This window comes from Homarus americanus, unplaced genomic scaffold (genome assembly GCF_018991925.1).
Source record: "Homarus americanus isolate GMGI-L3 unplaced genomic scaffold, GMGI_Hamer_2.0 scaffold25827, whole genome shotgun sequence".
Taxonomy (NCBI): Eukaryota; Metazoa; Arthropoda; class Malacostraca; order Decapoda; family Nephropidae; genus Homarus; species Homarus americanus.
In genome coordinates, this window is record NW_024738300.1 from 7,060,322 (window position 1) to 7,079,333 (window position 19,012).

The window sequence follows — 19,012 nt, forward strand, 5'->3', positions numbered from 1 at the left end:
TGGAGAGGTAGAGAGAGAGATGAATATGGGAGGTAGAGAGAGAGAGTCAGAAGGTGAATATGGGAGAGAGGTAGAGAGTGAATATGGAAGAGTTAGAGAGAGAGAAAAGGTTGGAGAGGTGAATATGGGGAGGTAGAGAGAGGAGTCGGAGAGAGTGATATGGGAGAGGTGAGAGAGTGGTGAATATGGAAGAGTGAGAGAGAAAAGCAGTGGGGAGAGTGAATATGGGAGAGGTAGAGAGAGGAGTCGGAGAAGAGTATATAGGAGAGAGAGAGAGTCGGAGAGAGTGAATGTGAGAGGTAGAGAGTGAGTGAATATGGAAGAGGTAGAGAGAGTGGTGAATATGGGAGGTAGAGAGTGAATATGGAAGAGGTAGAGAGAGTGAATATGGGAGAGGTAAGAGAGAGAGTCGGAGGTTGAATATGGGAGAGAGGTAGAGAGAGAGAGTGAATATGGAAGAGGTAGAGAGAGAAAGGTTGGGGAGAGTGAATATGGAAAAGGTAGAGAGTCAGAGAAAGCGAATATGGGAGGTGAGAGAGTGAATATGGAAGAGGTAGAGAGAAAGAGCGTCAGGGGAGAGTGAATAGGGGAGAGGAGTAGAGAGAGTTGGAGAGAGTGAATATGATAGAAGTGAGAGAGAGAGTCGGAGAGGTTGAATATGGGAGAGAAAGAGAAGTGAATATGGAAGAGGTAGAGAGTGTTGGGGAGAGTGAATATGGGAGAGGTAAGAGTTGGAGAGAGTGAATAGAGAGGTAAAGAGAGAATCGGGAGAGTGAATATGGGAGGTGAGAGAGTGAATATGGGAGAGGTGAGAGAGAGTTGGAGGTGAATATGAGAGAGGTGAGAGAGTGATTGGAGGTGAGAGAGGCGTCAGGAGGTGGAATGGGAGAGATAGAGGTTGGTGAGGTGAGATATGAGAGGAGGTGGAGAGTGAATGGAAGATGTTAGAGAGGTCAGAGCGTGAATATGGGAGAGGTAGAGAGAGAGTGATTAGGAAGTGGTGAGAGAGAGAGGTCTGGGGAGAGGAATATGGGAGAGGTAGAGAGAGAGAGTCGAGAGAGGAATATGTGAGAGGTAGAGAGTGAGTGAATAGTGGAGGAGGAGGTAGAGAGGAATATGGAAGAGGTAGAGAGAGAGTGAATATGGGAGAGGTAGAGAGAGAGAGCGGAGAGGTTGAATATGGAGAGGTAGAGAGAGAGAGTGAATATGGAAGAGGTAGAGAGAGAAAGGTTGGGGAGAGTGAATATGGAAGAGGTAGAGAGAGAGAGCGTTGGGGAGAGTGAATATGGGAGAGGTAGAGAAAGAGAGTGAATATGGGAGAGGTAGAGAGAGAGAGTTGGAGAGAGAGAATATGAGAGAGGTAGAGAGAGAGAGAATCGGAGAGAGTGAATATGGGAGAGGTAGAGAGTGAGTGAATATGGAAGAGGTAGAGAGAGTGAGTGAATATGGGAGAGGTAGAGAGTGAATATGGAAGAGGTAGAGAGAGAGTGAATATGGGAGAGGTACAGAGAGAGAGTCGGAGAGGTTGAATATGGGAGAGGTAGAGAGAGAGTGAACATGGAAGAGGTAGAGAGAGAAAGCGTTGGGGAGAGTGAATATGGAAAAGGTAGAGAGAGAGAGTCAGAGAAAGCGAATATGGGAGAGGTAGAGAGAGAGTGAATATGGAAGTGGTAGAGAGAAAGAGCGTCGGGGAGAGTGAATAGGGGAGAGGTAGAGAGAGAGAGTTGGAGAGAGTGAATATGATAGAGGTAGAGAGAGAGAGAGTCGGAGAGGTTGAATATGGGAGAGGTAGAGAGAGAGTGAATATGGAAGAGGTAGAGAGAGAAAGCGTTGGGGAGAGTGAATATGGGAGAGGTAGAGAGAGAGAGAGCTGGAGAGAGTGAATATGATTGAGGTAGAGAGAGAGTGAATATGGGAGAGGTAGAGAGAGAGAGTGAATTTGGGAGAGAGAGAGTCAGAGAGAGTGAATATGAGATAGGTAGAGAGAGAGAGGGAATATGGAAGAGGTAGAGAGAGAGAGTGTTGGGGGAGGAATATGGAGAGGTAGAGAGAGAGCGTTGGGGAGAGTAATATGGGAGAGGTAGAGAGAGAGAATGATAGAGGTAGAGAGAGTCGGAGAGGTTGAATATGGGAGAGGCAGAGAGAGAGGAATATGGAAGAGAGAGAGAGAGAGTTAGGAGAGGTAGAGAGAGAGTGAACATGGAAGAGGTAGAGAGAGAGAGAGAGAGTCGGAGAGAGTGAATATGAGAGAGGTAGAGAGAGAGTGAATATGGAAGAGGTAGAGAGAGAGAGTGAATATGGGAGAGAGAGAGTCAGAGAGAGTGAATATGAGAGAGGTAGAGAGTGAATATGAAAGAGGTAGAGAGAGAGAGCGTCGGGGGAGAGTGAATATGGGAGAGGTAGAGAGAGAGAGTGAATATGGAAGAGGTAGAGAGAGAGAGCATTGGGGAGAGTGAATATGTGAGAGGTAGAGAGAGAGAGCATTGGGGAGAGTGAATATTGGAGAGGTAGAGAGAGAGAGTCGGAGAGAGTGAATATGGGAGAGGTAGAGAGAGTTGGAGAGAATGAGGATTGGGAAGATATAGAGAGAGAGTTGATAAATGAGAGAATGAAATATAAGGTCAAATTCCCTCAGACTGTGTTATTGAGGAGGACTAGAGAGTGTAGAATGCACAACTAATACAATGGTAACGTGCTGCAGGGACCAAATAATACTTTAAGAGTTGGACCTAGTAGAGAAGAAATAATCTAGGGTTTGTCCTGGTCATGGGAGAGTGAGGTTATGTTTGTATTTAATTGAATGAAACCATCGACAATTATAAGGAATTTAATTTAGATGTGTCTGCTTGTAGTGGAGGAGAGTAATAAATAGAACCAGTGTATATTGTGGACATTGAAATCACTCGCGATTATAATTTAAATAAAAAGATTAAAGGAAAGAATGTTTTCAGTTTTAGAAGTAAATTAGTTAGAGTATTGGATCACCGGTGTGCTGTGTATTTAGGGAACTAATTGATAGAACAGCTTCTTTTTTACCACAAGTACTTCAGTCAAGATCCTCACATCACCTGCAGGGTTTGTAGATGTCCTTCTTGCCATCTATCAACTCGCTTTTCCTCATTTCCATCTACTTGTTTGTATACAACATACATTTACCATTTTATAGCTCAGTGTCTCAACAATCTCACCTGAGCTCACCCCGCATAGTATCAACATTCTGAACCTATCTACTCAGTATGTCACGTAGCTCTACTTTGCTTTCATGCTGTTACCTTGAATAGGTGATCTTACAGTGTGTAGATGCTTCATGCATACCAGGTTAATTAAGGATCTTTGGCTTATAGTTAGGTTAATAAGACATGGATATAGTCCCGCTGCTCTCCATTGCTAAGCCAGTTACTTGTCTGATGCCAAACTTGATAATGTAGCAAATGCATTCCAATGGGGTCAGGGTGACCTACCACCTCCAGCCTCAGGGCCACCCTTCTTTGTGCAACACGTGTTAAAGCTGACTATGGTAATATGCAACCTGATGAAGAAGCAGCCCTCAGAGTGCTACCCTTGAGTTCGGGCTCTTACACTGTCAGTAGGAACGTCAGTCTGCAAAAGCTCTCGCCTGTTATCCTCTGGAGAAGCAGCGCACTAGCCCAGAAAATGCAGCAGAATCCAGGGGAAAACACGGCTCTGTTGTCCCAGATGCCATCAGACGAGTTTGAAGCCGATTCTGTGGCTGTGTACTCTTCTTAACATCAACCCACTTTTACAGAGTAGGAGCCGGGCTTTATACGTAGGACTTACTACAGTTGTGCCCTCTTAGCTATTCCCTCAGTAATCAAAGATTACCTGCCTACTTACAAGTGTTCTGAATATTCAAATTAAAACCTTGGCCATTCCCTTGCAAGATGAAGATTACCAGTAAAGGAATTTAATAGTGAACTAACGTATCTTACTTTTTCAGATATCTTCGGCAACCCAGCAAAACTAAAGAAGGGGGATACAATCACACTCAGTGGAAAGAAGAAATCAAGCAAGAAACAGCTAATTAAAAATGCATGCAAGGTTATATAGAACCAAAATATAGATGAGGTCATTTAATGTTACTATATAGTCATCAGTATAGCCAAGACCATTGGGGTCACTGTATAAAGCTTATATAGAAGTAAGAGTACCAGCAAGGTCATGTCAGGTCACTGTATACAAGGTCAGAAGTAAGAGTACCAATAAGGTCATGTCAGGTCACTGTATACAAGGTCAGAAGAGTACCAATAAGGTCACGTCAGGTCACTGTATACAAGGTCAGAAGTAAGAGTACCAATAAGGTCACGTCAGGTCACTGTATACAAGGTCAGAAGTAAGAGTACCAATAAGGTCATGTCAGGTCACTGTATACAAGGTCAGAAGAGTACCAATAAGGTCATGTCAGGTCACTGTATACAAGGTCAGAAGTAAGAGTACCAATAAGGTCATGTCAGGTCACTATACAAGGCCAGAAGAGTACCAATAAGGTCATGTCAGGTCACTGTATACAAGGCCAGAAGAGTACCAATAAGGTCATGTCAGGTCACTGTATACAATGTCAGAAGTAAGAGTACCAATAAGGTCATGTCAGGTCACTGTACACAAGGCCAGAAGTATGAGTACCTATAAGGTCATGTCAGGTCACTGTATACAAGGTCAGAAGTAAGAGTACCAATAAGGTCATGTCAGGTCACTGTACACAAGGCCAGAAGTATGAGTACCTATAAGGTCATGTCAGGTCACTGTATACAAGGTCAGAAGAGTACCAATAAGGTCATATCAGGTCACTGTATACAAGGTCAGAAGTAAGAGTACCAATAAGGTCATGTCAGGTCACTGTACACAAGGCCAGAAGAGTACCAATAAGGTCATGTCAGGTCACTGTATACAAGGTCAGAAGTAAGAGTACCAATAAGGTCATGTCAGGTCACTGTATACAAGGTCAGAAGTAAGAGTACCAATAAGGTCATGTCAGGTCACTGTACACAAGGCCAGAAGAGTACCAATAAGGTCATGTCAGGTCACTGTATACAAGGCCAGAAGTAAGAGTACCAATAAGGTCATGTCAGGTCACTGGATACAAGGTCAGAAGTAAGAGTACCAATAAGGTCATGTCAGGTCACTGTACACAAGGCCAGAAGAGTACCTATAAGGTCATGTCAGGTCACTGTATACAAGGTCAGAAGAGTACCAATAAGGTCATGTCAGGTCACTGTATACAAGGTCAGAAGTAAGAGTACCAATAAGGTCATGTCAGGTCACTGTACACAAGGTCAGAAGAGTACCAATAAGGTCATGTCAGGTCACTGTATACAAGGCCAGAAGTAAGAGTACCAATAAGGTCATGTCAGGTCACCGTATACAAAATTGTTGTCAGGAAAGGCCATATATTTAATGGTATGGTAAAAAAAAAATATTTATTATTTTATTAAACCTTTCACTGTGGAAGGCCAAAAAGATTTGATTATTTCCCTCTGTAGCAGTTTTTCCAAACATTAGGTCTCCATAAAGTGTAAAGTCACCCTGAGTTACTGAACATGCCTCAGTCTCCCTGAATGTATTAAGTTATATGAGTAATGGTGTGGCGTGACGTGCGTTGATTCCCATGTCCAGGTTTCTGTCACTCTTCTACATGTTGGTTGGACCAGTTATAATCACAAGAACTTGAAATATTTATATATTCTTCCTTTATAATTTTTTCCTTCACATTTTGAGCCGCTGCCTAGGGACTACAATGGTTGTGTTCTTGATGGATACTGACCATTACCACAATTAAAGCAAATATCATCTATGTTTATGGTAGAATCGAGTGATGCCAACAGAAAGGATTTATAACCCCCAGTTGTTTTTCAGAGTGCTAGGTATATATTTATCTTTAGTATCCGACCCATAAGTATCACAATCACAACATACAGATTAAGATATTGTCAGGTGTACAGGACAGCCACAGTGAAAGAGTTAAGAATAAATAAAAGATTTAATATTGGTTCATGAGAGGTGCAGTAAGTGCCTGAAGTACAGTAAATGTCCAGCTGATCATCCTTGTTGACTTGGTGATAAATGAAGGGTATAGAGTTCTTAGATGACTTTGTAAGATACTACACTACACTAAAGTATTATGCTACACTACATTACACTACACTACCCTATGCTACACAACATTACACTACACTACCCTACTATACACTATCCTACACTACACTACAATATTATGCTACACTACACTTTGCTATGCTACACTATGTTACACTACACTACACTAAATGAGTTTTGTACAATTATTTCGTTTTTAAAAATTTAATTCTATTGTAAGTGTTGACAGTGTAGAAGATAGACACACCATTATGACCTAGCAGCTGTAACCGCTACCTACCGGTATTCTAGTGCTTTAATTATTATAAATTGGCTTCATCACTGACCTAAATCATATTAGCCTTTGTTGTGTCATGAAATGTTTCCATTCCTTTTGAAAATTAAAGCATAATTGGTAAGTAACTTGTGCTGAAACTTTCAGCAGAACTTTAAAATAATCTAATTTGTTTTATATATGTACTGTACTTGTTCCAAAAATTATCTCAATGATTTTATGTTAGACAATATGATGCAACGAACAGGAGTCGCAGTTTTCATTTTGAAATTCTTCAGACCCTTCTGTAAAGATACTTTTTGCAGTGTGTGTACATTGCTTGTACTACCATTTATTGTCTATTTGACCAAAGGTGTTTGGTCTGTCCATCTGTAGCCAATTAGCTTTCTCATGTCTAGAGTACAGTATTAAGTGTACAGTTGGACCATAAATTATTTTTTATCCATTTGTTCGATATATTTCAAAATGAACACCACCTCTCCTGTTGTCTCGACAGGGTTGGTAAGAGTGATTGCAACGTCATTTTGCTTATCCCCATTTTACAAACATTTGAATCACATTTCGAAACATAAGATTACACAGAAAAGGAGTAGCTTGACTACCACAACTGAAAATTGTTACAAGTTCTTTATATACATGACTGTCAGTTTTATACGCATTACTGCACTGTCAGTTTTATACACAGCACTGTCAATTTTATATACATTACTGTCAGTTTTATACACAGCACTATCAGTTTTATGCACATTACTGTCAGTTTTATACACAGCACTGCCAGTTTTATACACAGCACTGCCAGTTTTACACACAGCACTGTCAGTTTTATACACAGCACTGCCAGTTTTATACCTGCCAGTTTTACACACACCACTGTCAGTTTTACACACAGCACTGTCAGTTTTATACCTGACAGTTTTATACACAGTACTGCCAGTTTTATACATGGGACTTCTGTTTCATTTTTGTTGAAAGTGTAACGAGATTCATCCTACAGAAGGCTAATGCAAAATTGACATGTAATAAATATATTTAGCATGTGTTGTCTTAACTCTCAGAATGTGATCCATACCTTGCCTGAAGTGTGTTAAATGATCCTTATATTGTCTGAAGTGTTACGTGATCCATACCTTATATGGAGTGCATTAACTGATCCATACCTTATGTGAAGTGTGTTAAATGATCCGTTCCTTGCCTGAAGTGTAATAAGTGATCTGTTCCTTGCCTGAAGTGTATTAAGTGATCCGTTCCTTGCCTGAAGTGTGTTAAGTGATCCATATCTTTTCTGAAGTGTGTTAAGTGATCCGTACCTTGTTTTAAGTGATGCAATAATGACAGCATAACACAGGCTGGTCTTATATTTACTCAGCTATGTAATTATTATGATAAATCGGTTTTTTTAAGGTATCTAAAAATATTTATCAAGATTCTGCGATACTGATGGCATGTAGCTACACACACAGTGTTGAATTATGGTATAAGGTTTTATTTTATTTTACCATGCTCACCAGTTGTCAGCTTAGTAGCCTGTGAGGCTGTCGGTCAGTTCTCTCTTACACACTGCTGGCAAGTACTGGACACGTGTGGCATGCTGAATGTACCCCAAACATCTTCCAGGGTTGGTACTGTCACAATGCTCTCCTCAAGGTGTTGGTCTCCTAATTCTTGGCATTCAGTGTGGAGTGGGTTATTTCAATGTGCCCATAAGTTGTTTCATCATCAGTGAGTTCACCTTCTTGTGCATTAATTTATTATTGAGTGAATACTGGTTGTGAATCAAACCAATTTAGCTATATATATACAGATAGACCCCGACTTACGACGGGGTTAGGGACCCAAATCCAGGTCGTAAGTCCGACATAGATAAATTTTTTTTTTTTTTTTAATAAAAAATCTACAATGAAATACAGTACAGAAAAAGTAATGAATAATGAGGAATGGATACAGTACAGTGAAAGTAATAAATAATAAGGAATGGATACAGTGTGACTGAGCACTTACCTTTAATGTAGTCAGCTGAATGCACATGGGGCCCCCATAATTGTCTAATTATACATGGAGACTACATTAACTGGAAACGTTTCGGTATAGAAAATGCGTGTCATTTGAGAAAAAAGAAAAAAAAAATTAATAAAAAATCTGCGGCGGTCGTAAGTCCCGACGGTCGTAAGTCGTAGCAGTCGTAAGTCGGGGTCTAGCTGTATATATATATATATACTGTATACAGTATAATGTGTGTGTGGGGGAGGGAGAAGTATTAGTGCTTCATGTAAAACAGTGAAACCTGTTTAGAAATTTTGTTCAAGTTGAGCGGAAGTTGTAATGTATTACAGTAAGTCCCTAACTTATGGGTTACGAATGGACTAACTTTCCAAAAAAAAATCGTTCTGAACTTGGAACTCAATTACTCATAAACACAATGTTTTAAATGGTGGTCAGGTTCTCAAGTCACATCACAAAAGCCTATTAAACCCTTAATTATGTTGATATATTATACAGCTGTACTCAGTGTGAAAGGCTGGCTGTGAGGGAAGTGGCATATGGGCAAACTGCTCACTTTAATACTGTACTCTACCTGATCCCTGTGACCCACACTCTATCTGACCCCTGTGACCAACACTCTACCTGACCCCTGTGACCCACACCCTACCTGACCCCTGTGACCCACACCCTACCTGACCCCTGTGACCCACACCCTACCTGACCCCTGTGACCCACACCCTACCTGACCCCTGTGACCCACACAACTGTGATACCATAATGTTCATACTGGGAAACTAATACAGTATTCTGTAGCTGTATTGTGGTTATTGCTAGTAACACATCCATTATCTATTGTGCAATTGTATTGTGGTTATTGCTAGTAACACATCCATCATCTGTTAATCATCTATTATGTAACTGTATTGTGGATATTGCTAGTAACACGTCATCATCTGTTATGTAACTGTATTGTGGTTATTGCTAGTAACACACCATCATCTATTATGTAACTGTATTGTGGTTATTGCTAGTAACACACCATCATCTATTATGTAACTGTATTGTGGTTATTGCTAGTAACACACCATCATCTATTATGTAACTGTATTGTGGTTATTCCTAGTGTTATGGAAACTGAGCAATCAAGAAGGCAAATGTCTTAAGTCACTTTATTTTAACCATTACTTTTATTTTAATCTCAAAATTTAAATAATTTCTTTACCTGTGTGTGTCTAGGGGCGTTTTGGTTGAATTAATTTAGTTATAATACCTTGTAAACTCATGCCCAATTATGTAACAAGTGACAATCTGTTTGTATTATACAGTAAACTTTACAAGTGACTATTTACTGTAGGATTAGTTCTTACAGCATCACTGGGCTTAATTGAATAGTTGATACCACACTCATGGTTAACAAGACATTACCCAACACAGTTTAAATATTAGGACATGAAAAATATGCAAGTGATTTTTTATGTTATACTTAAAATAAAATAGACACAAAAACATATATACAAAGATGAAAAATAATGTACTCAGCTGTACCAATACACGTGACAACTAGATGGTCAGTAGATTCCTCGTGTACAGGTTAATATATAATGACTAGGTGGGGAGAAGGTCTTACTACAGGGCATTTCAACATAGTGACAGTGCAACAAGGTAAGATTGACTGGGAGTGACTACACTGGTTGATTACAAGTTATTGATAATTTTTACAGTGGTTGGGACTGGACTGTTCTTATAGCCATCAGTTCGTGCTCGAATAGGCTGGATGCAGTTATGGTGTTGAACAGCAATTCTTGGACGAGGGATCTCGGGGGGTAGTAGGAGCCGGTGTCGAGGATGGTGCAGAAGCTTCTCACCAAATTTGCAGATGAGGTCGTGGTGATGGTCAGAGAGAGCCGAGAGGGTCAGTGTGTTGAGTGCTTCTTGATGTGTGGAGTAGGAAGGGGAGAGAATAATCTTGCATGCCCTCTTTTGCACTTTTTCTAGGTGTTTCATTGTGTGGAATTTAGGGAGGAAAACCAGGCAGGGGAGGCATAGGTTAACTTGGGAATTATGAGTGTTGAGCAAACACTGAGGAGCTTGGGCGCAGGAACTCCGAAGGCTTTTTTTTTTATTTGTGTGTGTGTGTGTGTGTGTGTTGATATTTGGCTGACTATTTGACTCCATAGTTAAAGAGTTCTAGGCCTCTATGTATTGTAATACGAACCCATCAGTTGTATGTGTGAGTCTGTGTCTTTCTGCACCCAAGTAGTAATAGATTTATATTGTACTGAAAGTTAAATATCCTGGTTGTATTTACTCAGATGGCATATAAAAGTTTTTGTTTCAAGTCTAGTGTAACCTCTATTTAACGGACTACGAGTATATGGAAAGGAAAAATCGTTATACCGAGGGCCTGTTATATGTGAAACCTCCATCTCATGTACTTTCATAACTTTTATTTGAAACATTAACAATAATTGAACTTCGAAATAGCTAAACAATTAAAATGGTTGACAGATGTCTGGTCATGTGCAGGGCAGTAAAAACCACACAACAATTTAACTTTATTAACAGTCTCTATAATAAACTCAGGTCATTTGTGAAACAGCAAAACAAACAACTATTAGTAAGCATAATAAAAGCATAAGTTATTGGTACAGCATAACATAATATCACTAACATTAAACAAATCACAAATTATGGCAGCACAAGTAACCTGTCTAATAACATATCGATGATCTGTTATATATAAAGCCCCATCTAATAGATTACAGGATGTGGAGACAGGAGTTTGCCATTATAGAGGTTTCACTGAATTGCTAAAAGTGTTATCATAAATCTATCATAATATAAGAACACATCAGTAATTGAGATATGGTATTATTAATTATTTAACATTTTCAGTAATAACACATAGGGTCAAGACTCAGGAGTAGCTTAATGTCTTAAAACACCTTCGTCTCCTAAATCACTTAAGTTTCACACTGTAAAAGTCTTACCCCGTTTAGTATGAATGTGGGTAGTGTTTCAAAGTCTTAATAATGTTATGGAAAATTTATATATATATATTTTTTTTTACTTGAACATTGGGTTTTAATACAGGCATCCCCATGCATTACGGAAACATGGGTTACAGAAATTCGAGCTTACAGGATTTGGAAATTATGAGCCCAAAATTTGGGATATGCCCCCCTCCCCAAAAAAATTCCCCTTGCTTGTATTATGTTTTTGGCTGAAAAAAAATCCTTATATTATATGCATCTCAAATTATAAAATGGGAGTCAATGGGAAAATTGGTCCTGCATTACGGATAAAATTTTCAAGAACTGAACCCTTCTGCAACATAGGGGATGCCTGTATTGACAGGTTTATAATTTTGGGCTTGAAAAAGGTGATTTGTTGTTGTTCTTTGATATATGTTGGAGACAGTTTAGTAAAAATTTAATAGTTTTTGTCATCCTCTGAACTCCTCTTTCGAAAGCATTCACACATATAACATAATTTAGTTTATCACATTCTTTATATGATGTAGAAAGCTAAGGCCATGTTAAATAGACCTAAGGATGATTATCTCCCTCTACCTGTGTTTTACTCCAGGTAATACTCACTATGGTCAAAATCGAGTTCCTTTAGTAAACATGTGGGGAAGAGCCTGTAAGAGTTGGTAGTATCGGGTGAACAATGTCGCCTCCAAATCAGTGCCATAATAATTTTCCTTCTCTTTTAGTTATCATAATCTTGTGTCTTATTTAAACCACTGATTTTAAAAGAGCAAACGGTATTGTTAAGGGGTTATAGAAGGGGTTTAAAGGATTATATCTGGGGTTTAAGGGGTCATATCTGGAGTTTAAATTAAATTACCTCATCTTGTATACAGTAATTAATTTTGACCTGTTGAGCACTGCATATAATCCAGGTTATACTAATGAAATGATGCAAATTATATTTATTGTACATGGATTTTTAACTGGGATGTGTACAATTCACAGTATAATGAACAGTGTTATCGTGAGTAAGTAAAGTGTGACTTTTACTTACTTTTATCCTCTTCACCACTGATCAGCTCGTTAGCCGCTTGGGCGGTCTGTCATGCACTGTTAGCAAGTACTGGGCCCTCCTTTGGACATTTTCAATCAGTTGACAGTCTTTAGCATACCTCGGGGACCAAACGGGGTGACAGTACTCCAGACGGGGAAGCACTTCACTCTTGAATAGCGTGACGAGCAACGGACATCTTGTTGATCACTGTTATATGGCAATCATGTACTGTACAGTGAAACCCCTATATAATGGACTTATTTCTCCATATAATCCATTATATGGAGGTTTCATATCAAATAAACCCTCGATATAACAGACTATCCTCTCCATATACTCTATTAAATAAATGTTTCTCTGTACTGCACTACATTGTGTAAGCTGCAGCATGTACAGTACTGTACTCCAGTCTTGTCTAGGTACAGTATTTTACAACACATATTTCTTGTCAAATTTCATGTTGTAATCTTTTCCCACAATTTACTTCATTCATGTTTCACGTATAAATCATGTCAAATAATTTGACATGTTTACCTCTGCATGGCCATGTATTATTTTATTGTGTATATAATGTATTTTGTGTATATTATTATTATTTGAGCAGTATAGTCTATAGATTTCTGTATAGTGTTTCTACAGTCATACTGCATTTGTGCATTATACTAACATTATTGAAACATTACTTTCTTTTATTTAATGCCTTTACATTAGGTAACCAGATCAATTTATATTTTAGAATATATTCTCATTTATTTAGATGCCCAGTAAGATTTTTTTAAATGCAAGATTTACGCTTGCACAATATCTTGCCGGCCTTAACAAGGAAAATACTTTGTGGGTACACTGCTGTGATACTATATTTGGTTTTGCTTTGGATATTTTCTGGTAAAAACTGTTAAATGATTCTATTTGTAATCCTTTTTCCCACTTTCTCATTTGTCAATATATATTGAGAGCCACGGAAACTTAACGAGAGAGAGAAACAGGAAACAGTTGTATTGCAAGAAGTGACAGGGAAAGTCTGAAACAGCAAATTGATAATGACTGGGAGAGAATAAAGGTCACAAGAAGCTGATGAGATTTGGAAGAAATTTGGAATTGCTTTGCAAAATTGGTTATATCCAAAAATATATTTTCGGATCGCTTGTGGACTCTTACATGCAAAAGTTTGGCAAATTGTTAAGAGTCTCCCTTATACAGGAGGAAGTGGTACACGTCCTCAGGAGATAAGGAGACTGAGTGCAGTATGAACATGGTAGTGTTGCTATGGTTAAGTTTCTTTACGTCAATTGCCTCTGTCTACCCAGCAGTAATTGGGAACCTGAATGTTATTTGATTTGTGGATCGTATTCCAGGGTAATGGTTAGCCAATGCAGTTGACGAGTTGTCTGGTTTTCTTGGGTCATGCAGCTCGTTAACTTAGGGTGTGGTTGTTGTGTTGGCGACAGCTTCTACATCTTAAACAAATTCACGCCTAGGTGGCCATTGGGCCGGCTATCCTTTTTACACGAGGGGCAACCATTATTATTATTATTAGATAATGAACTGACAGACTATGTTGATCACTAAGGTTGGATCATTTACATGGCTTTCGTAATTTAGCACATAATGACGCAGCAACTCAAGTGACATCAAAGAATGGAAGTTAGAAATTGCAAGAATTACATGAATTAAAACACATAAAAAAGAAAATTAGAAAGAGCTTTATTTTCAAATGGTGTGTGTGTGTGTGTGTGTGTGTGTGTGTAGATACCATGTGGTGTAGATACCATGTGGTGTAGATACCATGTGGTCTAGTGGCAAGGATACATGTCTTTCACCCAGTAGGCACGGGTTCAATTCCTGGCATGGGAATAGTTTGTGTGGGTCTCTCTCGCACACTGGGTGGTAAAATGCGTCTAGTGTGGCGGCATTATGTCAGTGTTATATTTTTTTTTTTTACAGGGCCTGGGGGGTAATAATAATAATAATAATAATAATAATAATAATAATAATAATAATAATAATAATAATAATAATTCATAGTAAATAAAATTTATAATAAAAAATAAAAAATTGAAAATAAAATAATGACAATAATAATAATAAGAACAACACTGTAAAAATAATAATAATAATAATAATAATAATAATAATAATAATAATAATAATAATAATAATAATAATAAAGAACCATGAAGAAATACAAAAATTATTGTTTTTTCAAAAGTGAGAAACAATATACAGGTACAGTAATACCTCGCTTTACGCGGTCAATTGAACCCACTGAGGCCCGCGTAAAGCGGGAAACACGTAAAGTGAACAACAGAACATATGGGATTAATTGAAATAGAGACTGGGCCGACCCCCAAACTCCACTTTTTCCTGACACAATACATACGTTTTAGTAAAAATAACACCTTAACTTTATGATGGTATGCACACACATATAATATAGAAGAGAAATATCAATAAGAGAATAATATACTGTACCAGGTAAAAGAAAAATCAAGGTTTAGCACATATGTCATGGTAGGTTAGGTTAGAAAAAATCAAGGTTAGGTTTAACACTTACTGTACGTTAGTAGAAGAGATGGGTCGGCGTACGGGAATGGAGGCTGGTTCCGAGGCAGAGGGCAGGCTACTGGCCCTCAGGTGAATCACCATCTCTGTCATCCACACTTATCAGGGCCTCCCTGACAAATCCCTCAAAGTCACCATCACTGTCTGTCTCTGTCACTATCACTGGCTTGGGCTGTGTTGATGTTGTCGTGATACACCTTGATGTAGGGCTCCATAATCTGCAACATTGTCATGATCGTGATGACGGCTAACCTAAAAACCTTCAGGATTCATATTACGCTTCAACGTCCACAAAACCTTCTTAGTCCCCCAGTGGAAATGTCCTCCGTTTTCTCTGTTTCCTTGTTGACGTCATCGAGAGGCCGTCATTGTCTGAAGGAAACTTTGAATCTAATCCGTGGGTTTCGTAGCAAGACGCTGTATGTTGGGACCTGTTGCCATCCAACCCTTTGTAATCAATTTAATTTTTGCTTTTGATAGCTCAGTCAGAGCATTGTTAGTGAAGATAATAGTAGGGAATGAAACTGAGTTCATAGTCTCAGTTTCAACGTCAGAGTGTACAGTAAAGTAATTCATCGAAATAGAAGTAGGTGGACTCACTGGCCTATTTTGAGTGAGGGTGCCGCGGGCATTTCTACGGTTAGTAAGTGCCCTTCCCTTCATCCATACAGGTAGGCCATTCCACTTCGTGTTGTAATTCGCCCTTCTTTAAGTGATTTGACCCAATTACTAGTTGATTGTGCAAATGTTACAGTAACGTAGTTGATATGCTTTGAGTGAAGTAATGTTTACGTCTTTAACGTCCCCTGAAACGCGATGTCGTTGTCACAGTTAGTAAGTGCTCGCCCCTTCACCCATACAGGTCCCTAACGCAGCCTAGGCCGTGTCTGTAGCGTGGATGTTGTATTCACTATGTCTGGAGAGATGTCCGAGGTCCAGTAGGATCAGTTAGCCCGTCTGACCCTAACGCTCGGCCGGCGAGGTGACCCCGGATCACCAAGCCACACACAACTACCAGCCCCCATCATTGGTGGATGAGTGCCTAGCTCAGTAGGGCTATTTGTGTGGTGGTGTTATTCAACTGGGATCTTCAGAGTTCGTTGGGAAGTACCCCATGGTGGAGGGACTCTATGGCAGTTGCTTGAGTACCACTTAACTTTAAGCTTTGGAAGACCAGTTAATCCGTCAGCTAAAAACTCTGCAGGAAATGGTTTACCTCGCTTAAAACATCATAGAGGTAGTGTTACCGCTCCCGGAATGTTCAGCTGGGTACCGGAAACTCCTGAGAGATCGGTGTCAGTAGGTCTAACTTGAAATCTGCGTTGAGGTGAACGTCGCTGTAATTCTTGATAGGACCTTAAAAACAGTACATTTACGCATGCACCTGTATTTATATCTAGGGAAAGTGCGTTGGTATCCACTCTCACCAGAACAGACAACACTTCTGCTTTACTCAACGCAGTGATCAACGAAGCTGCAATAGAAGTGTTGCTTTGCGTTGGTATAGACCTATCCCAAGTTGAGTTAGACAGGGTGCTGGTCCAACTCGTTCCGACTGCTTATAATAGTGACGATGTGGTTGTCGCTGCAGCGGTCTATCATACCTCACATTAGGTAGTAGGTAGTAGGCAGCTTTCAAACAGGGAGGTACTAACCGCCTTGGAAGATATTGGAAGCTTAATGTGTTATCTAATGATAGAACTTGCTGCCATATGGCATCACAAAACTTTTGATCAAGTCCCAGGTTACTGTAGGGTTTCGTGATATTATGTTGTCTAGCACTCAGGATGGATGGATGGAAACTCTAAGGTGGTGGTTTTCTTATATAATATAAGTTATATGGTAGACAGTCTGGTGCTGGAGATGCCGTGTGGTGAGGAGCTGCTCAGTAGACACGTTCGGTGAGTAGCGTGCTGAAGGAGGTAGATGTGCAGGAGCTTCGTTAGAGAAGATGTTGCCTGTTGCTGGCCTCCAGGTTGAATGAGAGCTGGACAGCGAGGAGCTTGCTTGGAGGAGGTGTTGCGTGTTCAGGAACGTAGAGTAGAATAAGAGAGCTGGTTGGTGAGGACGCTCAGAGAAGGACAGCTGGTGGGTCGCCATGCTCGCCGGCGGGAGCGAGGACCGCCAGGCAGGCGGAGGAGAAGCGAGGGCCGCCAGGCAGCGGCGGAGGAGGAGGTGTTGCGTGTTCAGGAACCGAGGCCAGAATGAATCTCAATGGAGAGACAGAGCTTATATACACAGCAGCCGGAAGTAAATCCGTGGGAACTCGCCGGTTTCTTGACTCCGTTGCTAGGGAAGACGTAGCAGGTGGCTGGTTGCTAGGATACTGTGGCATCTGGTGACGCCCCCCCCCCCCTGGGCCGCTCGTTTGGTTGCTAGGATGCGCATTGGAATGCGGACGCAGTTGTAGGGGAGACGTCCACTACAATACTCCCCCTTCCCTCCAGGCGGTGTAGGAGACTTGTTGTCTGCAGAGTTGCTTAGCACATGTGAGGCAGAACGGGCGGTGCATGCCTCATGTGAGACAACGGCGATGGCGTGGATGAGCCTGTCGCTGGATACAACTGTCTATATACACACTATCTGTGGGAGGAGAGAGGGAGAAAAAGGGTGTGTGGAGGCGATGAATGTTGTGCTTCCCTCACGGCAGGTACAGAGTCGTCAGATGCGCCTGCTGGGGTGTGTGGGCCTGGGTCAGGAGCAGGGGCTGCGTCAGCAGAAGCGGATGAGGGCTCGTGACAGCAGCTGGGTCCACGACAGCAGCAGGGTGCAGGACATTAGCAGGGAGTACCTGAGGGAGAAAAGAGGGGTGTGTGGGTCCGCACTCAGGAACAGAGGCCGCGTCAGGGGCGGCAGGGGTTACTGCTGGGCCGGGGTCGGCGTCTGAGGCAGGACGGGTGTGCTGGGGTCGGTAGGATGTGGTGCTTGGGGCAGGAAGAGGAGCTGGTGTCTGCTTAGAGTAGCAGAGCTGCTTCTGTGTGGATAAGCCAGTCTTCCATGCTGCTTGAAGACTGGGAGCGTGATCAGTTTCTCCTCCATCCTGTGTGAGTGCGAATCTCCGGGAGTCACCATTTGTAGGGTTTCGTGATATTATGTTGTCTAGCACTCAGGATGGATGGATGGAAACTCTAAGGTGGTGGTTTTCTTATATAATATAAGTTATATGAAAGACAGTCTGGTGCTGGAGATGCCGTGTGGTGAGGAGCTGCTCAGTAGACACGTTCGGTGAGTAGCGTGCTGAAGGAGGTAGATGTGCAGGAGCTTCGTTAGAGAAGGTGTTGCCTGTTGCTGGCCTCCAGGTTGAATGAGAGCTGGACAGCGAGGAGCTTGCTTGGAGGAGGTGTTGCGTGTTCAGGAACGTAGAGTAGAATAAGAGAGCTGGTTGGTGAGGACGCTCAGAGAAGGACAGCTGGTGGGTCGCCATGCTCGCCGGCGGGAGTGAGGACCGCCAGGCAGGCGGAGGAGAAGCGAGGGCCGCCAGGCAGCGGTGGAGGAGGAGGTGTTGCGTGTTCAGGAACCGAGGCCAGAATGAATCTTAATGGAGAGACAGAGCTTATATACATAGCAGCGGGAAGTAAACCCGCCGGTTTCTCGACTCCGTTGCTAGGGAAGACGTAACAGGTGGCTGGTTGCTAGGATACTGTGGCATCTGGTGACGCCCCCCCCCCCCTGGGGCGCTCGTTTGGTTGCTAGGATACTGTCGCATTGGAATGCGGATAGGCAGTTGTAGGGGAGACGTCCACTACATTACTGCTCTGACTTTCTGCCACATTTACACACACTTGCAGAGTCTCAATTGTTTCTCTTACTACTGACAACGCAACATACATATATCGTTTCTCACTCTTGATTTTTTTAATTTGTATTTATTTATTGTAATTTTTATTTTTTATTTTTTTTATTATTATTCTTATTAAATTATTATTGTTATTATTAATATTTCACCCCCCAGGCTCCGATGTGGATAAGTAACCTGTGCCCGGGTGGGCTAATACCCGTTAAAAAAAAAATAATCCTTATACCGTTGGATTGCTACACAGTCTTGGGAATCATGTG

The 19,012-nt window shown here is 41.1% G+C and overlaps 1 long non-coding RNA gene across 1 annotated transcript; it reads left to right on the forward strand.

The window, feature by feature from the left end:
- The first annotated feature begins 2,544 nt into the window (after positions 1–2,544).
- LOC121873809 lies at positions 2,545–7,500 on the forward strand. The gene is made up of 2 exons (XR_006090311.1): positions 2,545–5,241; positions 5,336–7,500. It is a non-coding gene; the product is annotated as an uncharacterized LOC121873809 (long non-coding RNA).
- The last annotated feature ends 11,512 nt before the right edge of the window (positions 7,501–19,012 follow it).